The 15,313-nt window shown below is 48.7% G+C and overlaps 1 long non-coding RNA gene across 2 annotated transcripts; it reads right to left on the bottom strand.

Moving 5' to 3' along the window:
• Nucleotides 1-3,214: 3,214 nt before the first annotated feature.
• LOC123285455 (uncharacterized) lies at nucleotides 3,215-9,155 on the bottom strand. Of its 2 annotated transcripts, XR_011503617.1 has the most exons (4): nucleotides 8,102-9,155; nucleotides 4,964-6,751; nucleotides 4,445-4,635; nucleotides 3,215-3,947 (listed from the first exon to the last, which is right to left on the bottom strand). It is a non-coding gene; the product is annotated as an uncharacterized lncRNA (long non-coding RNA). The 2 variants fall into 2 exon arrangements; XR_011503616.1 differs by having other exon boundaries at nucleotides 4,445-6,751.
• Between the last annotated feature and the right edge of the window lie 6,158 nt (nucleotides 9,156-15,313).

Raw genomic sequence — 15,313 nt, 5'->3', positions numbered from 1 at the left:
GGTCTCAACATAATAGCCAGAGACACAACATGCATTTCAGTTTAATCTGCATTATTAACACGTTCCCATCACTTTCTTAAGTTTATACAATTTCTTTAAAAACTAACAAATGAAGCCCCAATTTGGAGCGTTCTCCGATTTCCGTGGTGTAAATGCTCAGGCATGAACACGTGACCCAGATGCTCCAAGCAGGTGCCAGCAGCTGTTTCGCTGGGGCTTCCGAGAAAGAGAAGCATCGTCTCCGTCCCCCGAGATGCTGTGCTTCGAGGGCGTGGTGCTTGCAGCTGCTGGGGCCATTTTGTGGCCACAGTAGCATTCACTAAGCACCTCCTGTGTGCGGGCAGGGCCCTGAACCAGCGCGGAGACAGTGGACGAATTGACGAGCAGCAGAGAGCAGGGCCAGAGAGAGGCTGTGCCGTCTCCCTGGGCCTCTCAGTCACACAAGCCGATGAAGTCTTGCTTCTGCTTGAGCCAACGTGACGTTTGAGTTGGGTTTTTTGTCTCATGCAACTGGAAAGACAACAACAATGACAGCAAACAGTGGATACCACCTCCCTGAGAACCAGCAACTTCTCTATTGTCTCAATCTCGGAGCAGTAGTCAGCACCTTTGATAGAAAGAGGTCTTGGGAAAACACTTAAAAAACCATCCCAAGTGTAAGTGCACAGACAGAGGCTGGAAGGGTCCCCTTTGGATATCGTGGTATAAAAATGTATATATTTGGCTTTTGTCCCCCATTCCTGGCACAGAGCTCCTAAAACCCTTGTAATTTCCTGAGTAACAGAAGTGGGTTTTGTTATGTATAATGAGCCCCTTCAGATTACACCTGAGTTTGTGCTACTGTGATGATTTCGGGTGAGGCCCCTAGATAACCCCAGGTTGGGGCTGGCCACCAGAAAGACCACGTGATTTGAGGGTGGGAACTTTCAGCCCCACCCCCACCTCCTGGGTGGAGAGAGAGGCTGGAGATCGAACTTTATGAAACTCCAGAATAATTTGATTCAGAGAGCTTCTGGGTTGGTGTGCACGGCGGCGGCGAGGTGCTGGGAGGGTGGCGCTCCCAGAGAACTTCCCATGGAAGCTCTGTGCACCCCGTCCCATGCCTTGCCCTATGCATCTCTTCCATTTGGCTATCTCTGAGTTGTGGCCTTTATAATAAAATGGTAAATATAAGGGGAGTGTCTTTCTAAGTTCTGTGAGCTATTCTAGCAAATTATCAACCCTGAGGAGGGAGTCACGGGAACCCCTGATTTAAAGCTGGTCAGTCAGAAGCTGGGGTGGCCCGAGACTTAGAACTGGTGTCTGAAGTGGGGCCAGTCTCGTGGGACTGAGCCCTTCACCTGTGGGACCTGACGTGACCTCCAGGTGGACGGTGTCAGAATTGAATTGTTGCACGTGCAGTTGGTGGCCAAAGAATTGGAGAATTGTTTGGCGTCAGAGAAAAGACCCCAGCGATATAACAGAGGGCTCATTACCATCTTTCCCCTCATTAATTTCTAATTCTTGGTAAAATTAACCAAGTAAAGAAAACATGAACTTAATAACTGGTGGTTTCCAATTTGCTCCTGATATCAGAAACTGGATTCGAGGATGCCCAGGAAGCACGCTCACCTCTGGTTTCTCTTCCCCGGAGATCACGGAGGGGAACCTGCCCACGATTCCTGAAGGAGCTCATGCTTCAGGCTTGTGGGCTGGGGCAGACCTGGTTCTCATTCTTGCCTCCACCTCTTGCAACTGGGGCGACCCAACCTCCCTACGTTTTCGCTCCCCCCTCTGCACAATGGGGACAATATATTCCACAAAGCAGCATTGTGGAGAGCGTCTAACTCAACGAAGCTTTGCTTTTTGTCAGTGGTACATTCTTTTCTCCCCAAAACCCCATCATCTGCCTCTTTCCAGACTCACGCACTTTCCTGGCCCTTCTTGGAAGTGGTAAGCTTATCGGAGCTTGGAAGGACACAGTGACTCGTGGCTTCTCCTGTGGCCACCAGACTAGCTCCCTCCCTCACAGCTTACAGACCAGGTACATTTGGGCCTGTCAGTGAATGAGGTGGAGCAGACCTCAGAAGGGACCAGGCTGCAGGATGGAAAAGTGAGCGGGCACAGGAGAGCCTAAAATCACTCAAGGAAAGGAGTAAATTAAGCTAACCGAGCTCATTATGTGTGTAAAGAACCACGTCAGTCAGTAAGCATTTATTGAGCACCTCCTGTGTGTATGCAGAGCCCTCAACCAGCCCTGGGCCAGGTGCTCAGAAGGAGAGGAGGGCAATGGAAGTCACAATTCTGAGCCACAGCCCTGAGTCCTTGGTTCCTAAAAGTTATTAAACTCTGATCTTCACATGGCTAGCTCATCATGGAAACACTCTTAAGCATCACTGGGGGGACACACCTGGGCAGAGCCACTCAAATCAGACGAGAGATGCTGAGTCTGGGAACTCTCCGGTGTCTATCAGGAGGCCAGCTGTCTGGTTCTTTAGGAAGAAGATGACCTCAGTGGAGGGTGTGTTTTATCACCTGAAAGGATGGGAGGAAGTGAGGAGGATGCCTCACAGGAAGTGACACCTAATTACCAGTCTCCTCTCTTGCTCCCAGGCCCTACAGGCAGAGTCCCTCTGGGCATCTGGTCTACCCTCCACCAGCAAATGCCAGGCGGACGTCCGAGTGCGCATGCACACACATGGAGGGTGAATCAAGGCCTTTGTCTCAGCTTGGTCACGAGCCCTGTAAGCAGAAAATGCGTTCTGCCCTGGGATGCTCCATTTCCCATTCCTGATTAGCTATTCGGGGGCTGTTGACAGGTGACACTCGCCTTGGTTTGTGGCGACTTTCAATATCCTGAAGTGTAGAACTTAGGGAAGGAGTCCTCTGCACAGAATGACAATGCATATTGAAAAAAGAGAGAAACGCAGAATTGCTGCCTTGAAAATAGGAATGGGTCTTTGATGAGAAAGCACCTTGCAGATGAGACTCGAAAAAAGAAGTTTCGAGGTGATTGTTTCTGAGAAACTGTACCTGTAGATGGGCAGCTATTCTGCCAAAAGACACTTACTGTCTGATTATGACGGGGTGAATGAACAGAAAGGGGACAAGGGGACTTTTCAGCTCCTCTGGGATCCACATGTGCCTCACTTTAAGGAAGAGAGATGTTCCTGGAAAGTTAACTGCAAATTGGAATTTTTATAGCCTAAGTCATTTTTTCCCATTACCTTCCTTGCAAAGATGGGTCCACAGAATATACTTAAGCTCTAGGATGTAATCAAACCACAGCTAAAACTGCAGCAAACCTTTCAGCGTTATCACTTTCATAGCTGGAACTGACCATTTTCTTATATTAAAAAAAATTACACTTCAAAAAAGCTGAAAAACATGACATAAAACTGCTGGGGTTATTTCTCTATATAGTCCAATAGCTTCAATGTCAACCACCGTTTCCTGGGTAGTTTCTAAGTTTGGGGCACCAGGCGAGGCCATCGCCGTGGTATCTAATTTGATTCCCACAACAATCCTGTGAGCTATGTTATTAGTGGAGTGCCTCTTCTCCTTGGTTTCGCTTTCCACAGTTTCACTCACCCGCGTCTGGAGGCAGCTGATCCTTCTTTGGCTATTTTGTCAGAAGGCCAACAGCAGCCTAACACTGCCTCGTGATGTCTATATCATTCACCTATCCTCCTCTCATCACATCAGCATTGTATCATCTCTCATCATCACAAGAAGAAGGATGAGGGGCCGGCCCGGTGGTGCAGCAGTCAAGTGCACACCTTCCACTTCAGTGGCCCAAGGTTCGCCGGTTTGGATCCCGGGTGCGGACATGGCACCGCTTGGCACGCCATCCTGTGGTAGGCATCCCACATATAAAGTAGAGGAAGATGGGCATGGATGTCAGCTCAGGGCCAGTTTTCCTCAGCAAAAAGAGGAGGATTGGCAGCAGATGTTAGCTCAGGGCTAATCTTCCTCAAAAAAAAAAAAAAGAAGGATGAATACAGAACAGAAAGATATTTTGAGAGATTAGACCACGTTCACAAAGGTTTTATTACAGTATATTGTTATAATTGTTCTATTTTATTAGTTATTGTTGTTAATGTCTTACTATGCCTAATTTATAGATTAAACTGTGTCATAGGTGTGTACGCATAGGAAAAAGCATAGTATATATAGGGTTCGGTACTCTCCACAATTTCAGGCACCCCCCAGGGGTCTTGGAACGTATGCCCGTGGATCAGGGGGAGCCCACTGCATTTCCTTCTTTTGGGGTGCAATCCTAGAGTTTAGGGAGATTAAGTAGCTAACCCGTGTTCATGAACTGGTGCTGGCAAAGCTGGAACGCAAACCAGGTCTGACGGCGGCGGGTTTAATGTACTTCCCCTCCCCCGGATACCTGGTTTCAAGGTCCAAGGTGAGAAACCAGACAAACAGTGACCCCAACAAAAACAACCTCAGCTGCTACCTGAAACAGAACGCAGTCCCAGGTTCTGGCAGGTTCCATTCTCAGGAGTCCTTGAAGAGGGTGAGAAACCAGTCACAGCTTAGCTGTTCAGATCTTGAGTCCAAACCATGTGGGAAGTCTGCGAGCTTCCAGAACAGCTTGGGCGAGGCAGAGGGGGTGACAAGACAAAGACCCCACCGCTCAGAGCTCCCCTGGAAAGGAGCAAGAGGGGAGCACATCTCAGGGGTGAAAGGACTCAACTGCCGAACCCCCCCGGGGGCCCACAGAGTCTGGGGAGGCCAAGCGGGTGGATCCAGTCCCTGGCTTCAGAATTTCACATTCTAAGGATGCCAGCATTTGTGTTTGGAGGTTGTATAGCAGCCAGCCTCCAAGATGGCCCCCAGCGGTCCCCCCGCCTGGTGTTCACATCCTGTGTAGCCCCCTCCCACACCGTGCTGAGGGGTCCTCAGGATACCTCATGGCACATCAGTTCTCGTATTAGGTTATGAAAAGGTGACATCTTCCATCCTGAGCACTCACTCTTGCTCTGCCTTCTCAAAACACTCCCCGGGGGAAGCCAGCCCCCTGTGGGGAGGATGCTCAGGCCAACTGGAGAGAAGCCCACACGGCAGAGTCGAGACTCCTGTGACAGCCAGGGAGAAACGGGGGCCTCCTGCCGCCAGCCACATGAGAGAGCTTGGGAACGGAGTCTCCGGCCACAGACGCCACAGACGACTCCAGCGCCGGCCGACATCCTGAGCGCAACCTCCAGAGAGATCTTGAGTCGGAACCGCCCGGCTAAGCCACTCCCGGATTCCCGACCCGCAGGGCCTGTGAGTTAATACATGTGTGCTGTTTTAAGCTGCTAAGTTTTGGGGTAATTTGGTGTGCAGAAATAGAAACTAATTCTGGTTTTCTTTTCAGAGCTTCCCCATTGCTGATACTGAAACTGCCTGGCCAGTTGGGACCCATGCTTGGCAATTTCTCCCCTCCTTCCTCCTGCTCGTTTTACCCTCTCACCTCCTCTACTTTGAGGAAGCTCCTTAAGGCAATGACTCTCAACTCAGGGCCGCTGCGTCCAAGAGCGCCGCCAGCTGCCGCAGGGCTCCGGGGACGGCAGTTTATGCGAATGGCGCCCCCTGGAGGGGCATGGTATGCAGCCGACTCGGCTCTAAGTGGCAGCCCTGCCAGCACCAACCAGAAAAAGAGCCTGAGGCCAGGTTGTCTGTCGGATGGAGCCAAGGGGCCAACTCCTCCAAAGATTACAGAGGGGGGCCTGGTGGTAAAGAGATTCGTTTTCACGGGGGCTGGCGGACCCATCTTGAGGATTTGGGCAAAGCCCAAGCATTTAGGTCATCATCTTCCCGTCTCAGGAAAGCACCTGTGAGGCGTGATGGGCCATGGCCATGAGCTTGGGACTGGAGTGGCACAGGCAGGCCCAGGCCCAACTGTCCCTGTCGTTAGCTGGGCACTCGGCACGTGGCTTCCCCTCCCTCCAGCACCGGGATTCCTCATCTGTCCAATGGGATTAATAACACCTCCTCCCTCGGGAGTGCCTAGAAGTTCCAGTGAGACCACACACATCGTGTACCTAGTTCAGTGTCAGCCACCTAAACAGCAGCAATTATTATTATCTTTTGGGTCCCCTCAGGCGAGCCCCACACCCTGTTTGTCACGGAGCGAATACTCAGTAAGGAATTCTTGGACTAACTGAATGAAAGGCTCCCGTCCTCCCGGAGGGAGACAGCCTGCTGTTCTGGGTCCGTCCACAACCAACAATAATAATGATGATGAGAGTCGAGTCACCCTTTGAACAACACAAAGCACTCAGTGTAATTTGAAACCTTCGTCTCACAAGTCACAGCCTTCATTCCGTCATTTTCTCCACCCTGGAGAAATGTCAGAAGAAAAGAAATCTCATCTGTTGGCAAAATAGACTGAGAGGCAACCGCTGTGCCTTCCAGAAGCCCCCGGAGGGCTCTGGAGTACTCTGCCCTGAAGCCGCACACGCAAACTTTCAGTCCATCACCGGAGGCTGACTCGGTGCGAATCCCGCAGCGGAGCCCCCAGAGGCTGCAGACAGCGCCGCCTGGGTGGTCGGCTGCCCTCTGTCTCCACGATTGCCTCCGAAAGGCTCCAAGTAGGAGAGAAAATGCCAGTCGTTCCTCCTCGGGCTTCAGGCCACAGGTCGATCAACCGCTGACGTCGGAGGGGAACTCGCTCCCCCTGTTCTGGTCTGGAATTTCACAGCTCGTCTGTGCCAGGAGGCACGTGCCGTGTAAGGGACACGCAGGGCTCGTGTGGAGGAGGGAGCTGCCCGGCCTGGGCCTGCAGGCGCGTGTTTAGCGAAGATTTAAGAAGATTTAAGAAGAAAAGAGAACTACCCCGCTCTCTGCACCGCGGAGCCCAGGTCCCACGCCCACCTCCTCCCCTGCCCCAACAGCTCACGCCCACCCACCCTCCCACCAACTCCTGCACCGGGACCAGCCTCCCCCGGGGCCAGCTGTGTGCTCTGATTGGGGACACAGTGTGGGCAGGCGGCCTGAACAAGAGGAGACAGAGAACAAACAGGGATGGTGTCGTGAGGAAAATAAACAGTTCTGGGCCTGAGGGAGACCGAGTGGGGCTCCTCTGGACAGGGAAGGCCCCTCTGAGGTGACATTTGAGCTGACAAGACCTGGATCACTGAAGGAGCCAGATGTGTCAAGAGCAGAGTGTCCCAGGTAGAGGCAGGACCCACCCCATGATTTATGGGGTCCCGGGCAAAATAAAAATGTGTGGCCTCATTCAAAACTCATTAAGAATTTAAAGATGGTGACAGCAGAGCATAAAACCAAGTGTGGGGCTTAGACAAGCTCAGGGCCCTGTGTGACTGCACAGGTCATACGCATGGGTCGTGCACCCAAGAAGCACGCCCTGGCAGAAGGGAGGGTCAGCCTGAGAGCCCTAAGGTTTAGATGGGCCTGGAAAGTTCCAGAATTAGAAAGAAGCCAGTGTGCCCAGAGGCAGAGGGCATGAGAGGTGGTCATAAAACTGCATGTGAGGGGCCAGCCCCATGGTGTAGTGGTTAAGTTTGGTGCCCTCCACTTCAGCCGGGGTTCAGTTCCTGGGCACGGACCTACACCACTCATTAGCAGCCATGCTGTGGCAACGACCCACATACAGAATGGAGGAAGATGGGCACAGATGTTAGCTCAGGGCAAATCTTCCTCAAGCAAAAAAAGAGGAAGATTGCCAACAGATGTTAGCTCAGGGCCAATCTTCCCCAGCAAAAGAAAAGAAAAAGGTGTATGTGTAAGCGAGACAGATCAGGCAGACTTGGGTAGCCTATGAGAGAGGGGCTTTGCATGAGGGAGAGACTTGATCTGGGTAGCGACTGGTGTGTAGTGGCATCCGAAGGGAAGCAAGGAGCCAGGCTAGAAGGCAGAGACGGTGATGGTGGTGGTGGAGATGGATTGGCCCAAACTGCCTACAGTGTCTCAGGGTCACATCTCAGGGTCTTCCCTCCTCCCTCACCCACATCTGAAAGTCCCCCCAGCCTTCCATCCTCGGAACATTTGCTTTGCATCCTCATACTCATCCTTCAGCTCTGCCTTGAAAGCCGCACCTCAGTGAAGCCTGGCTGCAGGCGGGCCCCACCGGTGCCCCTCAGTAGCACCCGCCCCGGACAGCACCCACCTCCCCCTGGACCAGGAAATCCCTTGTGTTTCTAGGGTCCAGCAGAGTGCCCGGCACGCGGCGGCTCGTGCTCAATGGCTGCTTGTGAGCGAGTGGATGAATGTGTTGATTCATGTCAGAAGAAACAGGCCCCGCTCCAGCCGGCCGGTCCCAGCCTGGACCTCGACCTGGAAAAGGCGGCTTCTATTTCCAAACCCGCCTGGTTCCCTCTCATTAGATGTTTACCAAAAAAAGTCAGCAAAAGAAAGAGAAGCTGGCACCTGACGCTGTGGCACTCAAATTGCAGCCTCCGACTATTGTTTACACTATATTTGTCCCGTCTCCAGGCGTCACCCCCGGAGACAGGAGGGGACATGCCATAACCGTCCCTCCCAGCTGCAGCATCCCAGGGGGGAATGTTGCCCTGCTGCGCCCTCTCGTGGCCGGTACGGACACCGAATATGCCTGGAAGGCTGAAGTCCAAAGACTGAAGAACAGGACGGTTTTGATGGTGAATGAAGGCGGGGTGAGCCCCCAGAGAGGCTCCGGGAGCTGGGGCCTCTTGGGCTGGTGGCCTCCGTTGACCCGGGCTGTTATTTATCCCGGGTCGTCCCACAATCCCAGGATTGCCAAACTGCCCGGGAGTTGGAAGACAGCTCTCCTGGACAGATGACTGGCAGCTCTCGCAGGAGCAAGACAGAACACTGGGCCTTCACATGGCTTTTTATGGTCCCTTCACAGAGCCGTTTTATTTACCTGCTGCACGGATGAAGTCTAAGAAAAACCCAGATCTACCTTATAATTTGGAGCTAAGTACATGATGGACGCCCAGAGATTTAAAATTAGCCAGGGAAACTTAATATGGGGGCATTATGCTTGCTTTCCAGCGCCTGGATGTCTGTTAGGGAGGCATCACTTGGGAAGGACTCCTCACAAAATAATCAGACTCTATCCTCCCTAGAAGTGAAAAAGGACCCGCTCTGAAGGGGACCAGTTGTCCCGAACATCCTCCAACCAAATCAGTGTGTAGAGCTGGTTGTCCATGTGCATCACGTCCCGCGTGAGGGATAATTTTGTGGTTTGCACAAATTCAAGTGGGGTTTCGGGTGATTTCCAAAAGGTAAATGTGTATTTGCTATTTTATCAACACACCCCACTTAGCTTTCAAAACTGAGGTTCTCCTCTCTCCCCCACTCTACGGTGGGGTGAACAGTAGGTGGGGTGGGGGCAATGACGAGGCTTGTCCCTTGGCACCTCTTGCAAGTTCATGGTGAGAAAAGAGATGGCACAAATTCACAGTAATAGCTTGCATGTGAGGGGACACATGCCCTTATGCTCTTTAAACACATTATTTCATTTAATTCTTACGACAACTTTACAAGGCAGATGTTCTCACTTCCATTACTAAATGAAGAGGCTGCAGCTTAGAGCCATTAAATGACTTGCCCATGATCATGCACGAGGATGAAATGCAGAGCCAGGATCCAAACTCAGGTTTGCCTAATGGCTGCTCAAGCATCCTGCGCTATTTTCTCCCAAAGTGGAGTGGAATCCGCCAGGTGTTACACCTCAGATCCTGTCATCTGTTGGAATTGTAAGGAGCCAACCAATAACACCATTTACTCCCCTTTGGAGCATCCAAACAATTGAGAAAGGGACTGTATTATTTATCTGTTGCTATGGAACAAATTTCCCCAAAATTTAGCAGCTTCAAGCAACAATAAACATTTATTGTCTCACAGTTTCTGAGGGTCAGGAGTCCAAGAGTGGATTAGCTGGGTGATTCTGAGACAGGGTCTCTTATGAGGTTGTGGTCAACAGGTCAGCCAGGGCTGTGGTCAGCTCAAAACTCAGCTTAGGCTGGAAGATTGGCTTCTATGCTCACTCGTCTGGCTGCTGGCAGGAGGCCTTATTCCTCGACATGTGGGTTCCACCCAAGGGTGCTCCTGATCCGCATGCTGGCTTCCCCTGGAACTAATGATGAGACAGAGAGCTCAGGAGGGACACACTATCATTTTTGCCATATGTTAATGGTCTCATAGATCACCCTTGATACCCTGTGGCTCTATACGAGAGCACAATACCAGGAGGTAGGGATTATTGGGTGCCATCTTGGAGGCTGCCTATCACATAGACAGAGAAGTTCGAAGGATGGAGAACAAAATGATGGCTTTAAAACTGAAAAAGCTGCATTAAAGGAAGTGGCACAAAACGTGTGGCCACAAGGGACTGCTTAATCCTTCATCCCTGAAATAGACACACTTAGCCACCTGGTCACAGGTGGCGCTGGGGAACCCCAGCTCCCCCTGCAGGAGCACAACAGGCCAGGTAGGCTTAAGGCACGGAGGAGCAGAGAACACACACTGAAAATAATACATTCTGCAAAGAGGATGGGCTGAGCTGGGCAGGCTCAGCAACGTCTCCCAACTGCCCAACCCAGGTCACTTCTCCTCTCCCAGGATGCTGGGGATGCTGCTCTAGTAGACTTGCCCTGATAGGGACATACAGCCAGGGGACGGATTCTCAGTAACACCATCCTGGTCCAATCAACTCTGCATCCCTGGTCCAAACAACTCTCCATCCCTGGTCCAATCAACTGTCTCGGTTCCACCACTACCTGCTACATCCAATGGATGTTTTATGGACCCCTGTAGGCAAGGGATGTTTCTCATTGATGTTGGCGCCCCCAGAACCTAACATGGTGCATGACATGTGTCATCACCATCATCACCACCATCGTCATCATCCATCATCGAGTGCCTAGCATGTGCCAAACAGTGTGCTGATTCCTTCACAGGAATGATCTCATTCCATCACCATAACCCTCTGCAGCAGGCACTGTGACTGTCTCCATTTAAGGAAGAAGGCAAGCCAGCCCTAGAGAGGCTAATGTGCCCATGGTCATACAGTTAGCAGGTGGCGGAGGTGGGATTTGAAGCCAGCTGGTCTGACTCCGCATCCTTGCTCTTAAACCCTATGCTAGAGAGGCTGTTCAGTAAAAATTTGTTGAAATAGATTAATTCAAAAATAACTATCGGCTTAAGAAAAGGAAATAAAGCCTAAATAAGGAAAGTTCCTGGACCATAGCGGGTTTTAGAGAAAACCTAATCCCCACAGTGCTTTCTCCAGGTCTCAGGAATAAACTTAAGGTTGAAAAAAGGAACACCGTCTTGCAAAATAAATAATTAATTTCCGGAAGGCAGAAGCCTGGGGCAGGAAGCGGCTTCCTTTTCAGCATGGAGCTGCTGCTTCTCTCTCCCATTCGCTTCTGTAGATGCCGCCTCCATGGGTACAACAAGGCTGTCCAGGAGATCTCAGCAAAGCAGGAGGAGGCGAGAGCTGTGCTCCCCTAAATAGCCGCAGGAGGCCAACACAGTGGTCAGTGCAGATGGCTTGCGGGCTAGGAGCAACCGGAAATGGGGCTGGTCACGCCGGACTTCCTGGGAGACAGAAGCCCAGAGTTTGTTTGTTTATGAGACAAACAAATGAAAGGCCAGGAGACAAGATGCTTAGAGTCTTAAGGCCTCCGCCCAAGTTGTCAGTCGGCCTGGGAGCAACAGCCCATTTGCTAGTATCCACCAATGTCTTGCCTGGTTTTTCTGCTTACCCTGCCCCTCCCCACTGGCAGCTGTGTCCCTCTGCTTATGCTAACTCATTTTAATGTCCAAACCCAACCAGAGTTCACCAACTGCCATGAGAGCACCAATTATGTGTAAGACACAGGGCAAGGCTTATGGGGACACAGGGGAGGCGAAGTCTCAGGGGGACACAAGTGGAGACGAGGTCTCGTGGGGACACATGGGGAGACGAGATCTCGTGGGGACACATGGGGAGACAAGGTCTCATGGGGACACATGGGGAGATGAGGTCTCATGGGGACACCTGGGGAGACGAGGTCTCGTGGGGGCACAAGGAGACACGAGGTCTCGTGGGAACACGTGGAGAGATGAGGCCTCATGGGGAGACAGAGGTGTGAGGGAACACTTAGGCTGTGGGGAGCTGGATTTGGGTTTTTATTTGGCTGTCCTCAAGAAGCTTGCTTTGGTCTGAGGGTGAGTTAGGGTACACGGCACAGATCGAAGAGGGGATCAGCAGGAGGGAGGCTGAGAGGCGCTGGCCTTGAGGCTTCCGACGCTCAGAGGAGGGAGGGGGCGCGCGGGGCTGGGCCGAGAAGGGGAGCTTTTAGGGGACATGGGACCTGAGGAATTGGGCCAGCGGTTCCCAACCCTCATTCTCACATGATTTTTGCAATATTTGGCTAATGCCTGTACTATTGCTTACTTAACATTTTCTTTACATTGAATCATTTTTTCACGTGTAAATTAATTCCTCTTTAAAGGAAACTTTATATCGCTACAGTAAACAGAAATCCAGTAGTACTTTCCATCATAGAATGTAGCCATAAGATAAAGATAATGAAAACAAAACAATGGTGTTAAATTCTAGCCGGATATTATTGCCAGTGAAGTCGCTCTTAACAGGTGTTACAGCAATGTTAAAGAGACAAGAACACTTAAGGCAGACTTTGTCCTTGATCTAATCCAAAGATGAAAAGTGAACTGAATTCCTTTTGCAGGAATATGGCAAATCTGTTCCCCTGAGGGCCCCTCCCACCACACGACAACTAGACCCTAGGAAGATTACGGTAAACATACTTCTATGATTGCCTGTATGAAAATAAGGACAATCTCCAAGGTTGGTGGAGGAATGGGAGAGAATACTGAAATGACAGTAGATGGGGACTAATCAGCAAACGTGACAGCGGGAGATGACATGAGTACCCGTGCTGGGGTCAGGACACAAAGCTTTGGGCTCTCTGCAAGATGGGAGAAACAAACCCGAGACTCCTGCCATCAGCCCTGATTCTCTGAATGGAGCCCAATGTGGTAACAGCCTCTGGCTCTTGAGAAAAACAAACACAAATCCTCCCCAGAAGAAAGCACCACCAAATTAGGCTCCAAGGATCCCTACAGATGATGCTCCACCAAATATAAGCTCACAGTAAGACATTACCAAATAGGCAAGGAAACAAGCTTCATCGAGCGAAATCAGCAGAATGAACAAGATACAGATATAGAATCATATGAATTTCTGATATTGAAGTTGTAAGATACAAAGTATAAGGTATGAAATGTTTATAGAAAAAAATGTGTAATTAAAAAACGAACAAAGAACAAGAGACTATAAAAAATTGACCAGGTAGATTGGAAAAGAACCAAATAGAACTTTCAGAAAGGAAAAATATAAGCATTGAAACCCAAGGGATGGGTTAGCTCCAGATTAGAGAGAGAATGGGTGAACCAAGGAAGAGATCTGAAGAAAGTATCCAGGATGCAAAACAGAGACAAGGAGATGGAATACATCAAAGACAAGGAAGTCATAATGAGACAGTGTTATATACACCCGATTAAATTAGTTAACACAGGCAGAGCACTTAGAAGAGCGCCCGGCAATTAGTATCAGCAAAGCCAAGTGTTGGTTCTTCAAAAAGACACACGAAAAATTTCAAAACCTCTGGCAAGATGAACCAAGGAAAAGAGAGACTGCCCAAATAAACAAAATCTGGCATAGGAAAAGAAATGCAGATGTAGCTGAGATTACGAAGATAATAAAAATATACTGTAAACATTATGCAAATGGATTGGAAAATCCAGATGAAATAGACAAGATAGAAAATATAACTTACCAAAAGTGACTAAAGGAGAAACAGAAAATTTGAACAGTCATATAATCATCAAGGATATAGATGTTTGAAATAATAGCTAAAATTGACCCTAAGAGAATATACGAGTCCCAGAGACATTTACAGGTGAGTCCAACCAAACTTTCAAAGAACATGTTATTGGGGGAAATATTTCCCTATTTATTGTATAAGAGAAACAAAACTTTGATGTTAAAGCCAGACAAGAATAGGGCTGGAAAGGAAAATTACAGGTCAATTTCACTCAGGCACACTGATAGAAAAATTGTAAACCAAATAATTTATCAACAATCTATAAGAAAGGTAAGAAAGACCAAGTTGCATGTAATCTAAAAATACAAGTATAGTTTAACGTGAGAGAAATGTATTTACTTATTGAGGAAGATTAGCCCTGAGCTAACATCTGCTGCCAATCCTCCTCTTTTTGCTGAGGAAGAATAGCCCTGAGCTAACATCCATGCCCATCTTCCTCTACTGTTTATATGTGGGACGCCTACCACAGCATGGCTTGCCAAGCGGTGCCATGTCTGCACCTGGGATCTGAACTGGCGAACCCTGGGCCACCAAAGGAGAACGTGCAAACTTGACGGCTGCGCCACCAGGCTGGCCCCTCATCCTTCTTCTTGTGATGATGAGAGATGATACAATGCCAATTTTTATTTATTTATTTATTTATTTACTTTTTAACATGAGAAAAATTTATAAGCACAATTTGTCATCTTAAAAAATTCAAGAATGGAATCATGATCATCTTAATAGATGCAAAAAAATCATTTGAAAAAGTTAATACCCATTCAATATTAAAAACTCTCATCATATTAGGAATGAAGGAAATTGCCTATAGCAAGCATCATTCTAAATGGAGAAACATTAGAAGCATTCTCTTTGAAATCAAGAACCAGATAAGGAGGCCCACCACCCCTGTTTCTATTTAACATTGCACTGGAGGTACTTGCCAGGGCAATAAGACAAGGAAAAGAAACAAGAGCTTAAGGATTAGAAAACAAAAGTATCAGTATTCCTAGATAACATGATTATCTGCACAGAGATAGCCCAAAAGATTTTCAGACTTAATTATTAAAATTAATAAAACAGTTTAGCAAAGTGGCTGAAAATGAGATCAATATACAAAAATCACTTGCATTTTTACACATGAGTAATGAATGAAAATATTAATTTTTAAAAAGATGTTATTTACAATAGCAACAAAATAGCAAGTATCCAGGAATAAATATAACAAAAGATGAGCAAGAAGTTAATAGAGAAAAATTTTAAATGTTTGGAAAGATATTTTTTAAACCCTAAATAAAAACCATATTATGGTTAGAAACACACAATATGAAGATATCAATTGTCTCCAAATTGATCTATAGCGTCAATGTGATTTCAATCATAAACCCAACGGATTTGTTGGGTTTTTTTGATAAATCACACAGATTTGTTGGGGTTTTTTTTTTTTTTTGAGATATTTGAGGAGCTGATTCCAAAATGTCTATGAAAGAAGGGCCAAAGGGCCCCAAATAATCTAAAGC

The sequence above is a fragment of the Equus asinus genome, chromosome 5 (genome assembly GCF_041296235.1).
Source record: "Equus asinus isolate D_3611 breed Donkey chromosome 5, EquAss-T2T_v2, whole genome shotgun sequence".
NCBI lineage: Eukaryota > Metazoa > Chordata > Mammalia > Perissodactyla > Equidae > Equus > Equus asinus.
Note: the sequence above shows the minus strand (reverse complement) of the source record. Positions and strands in the feature narration are given on the sequence as shown.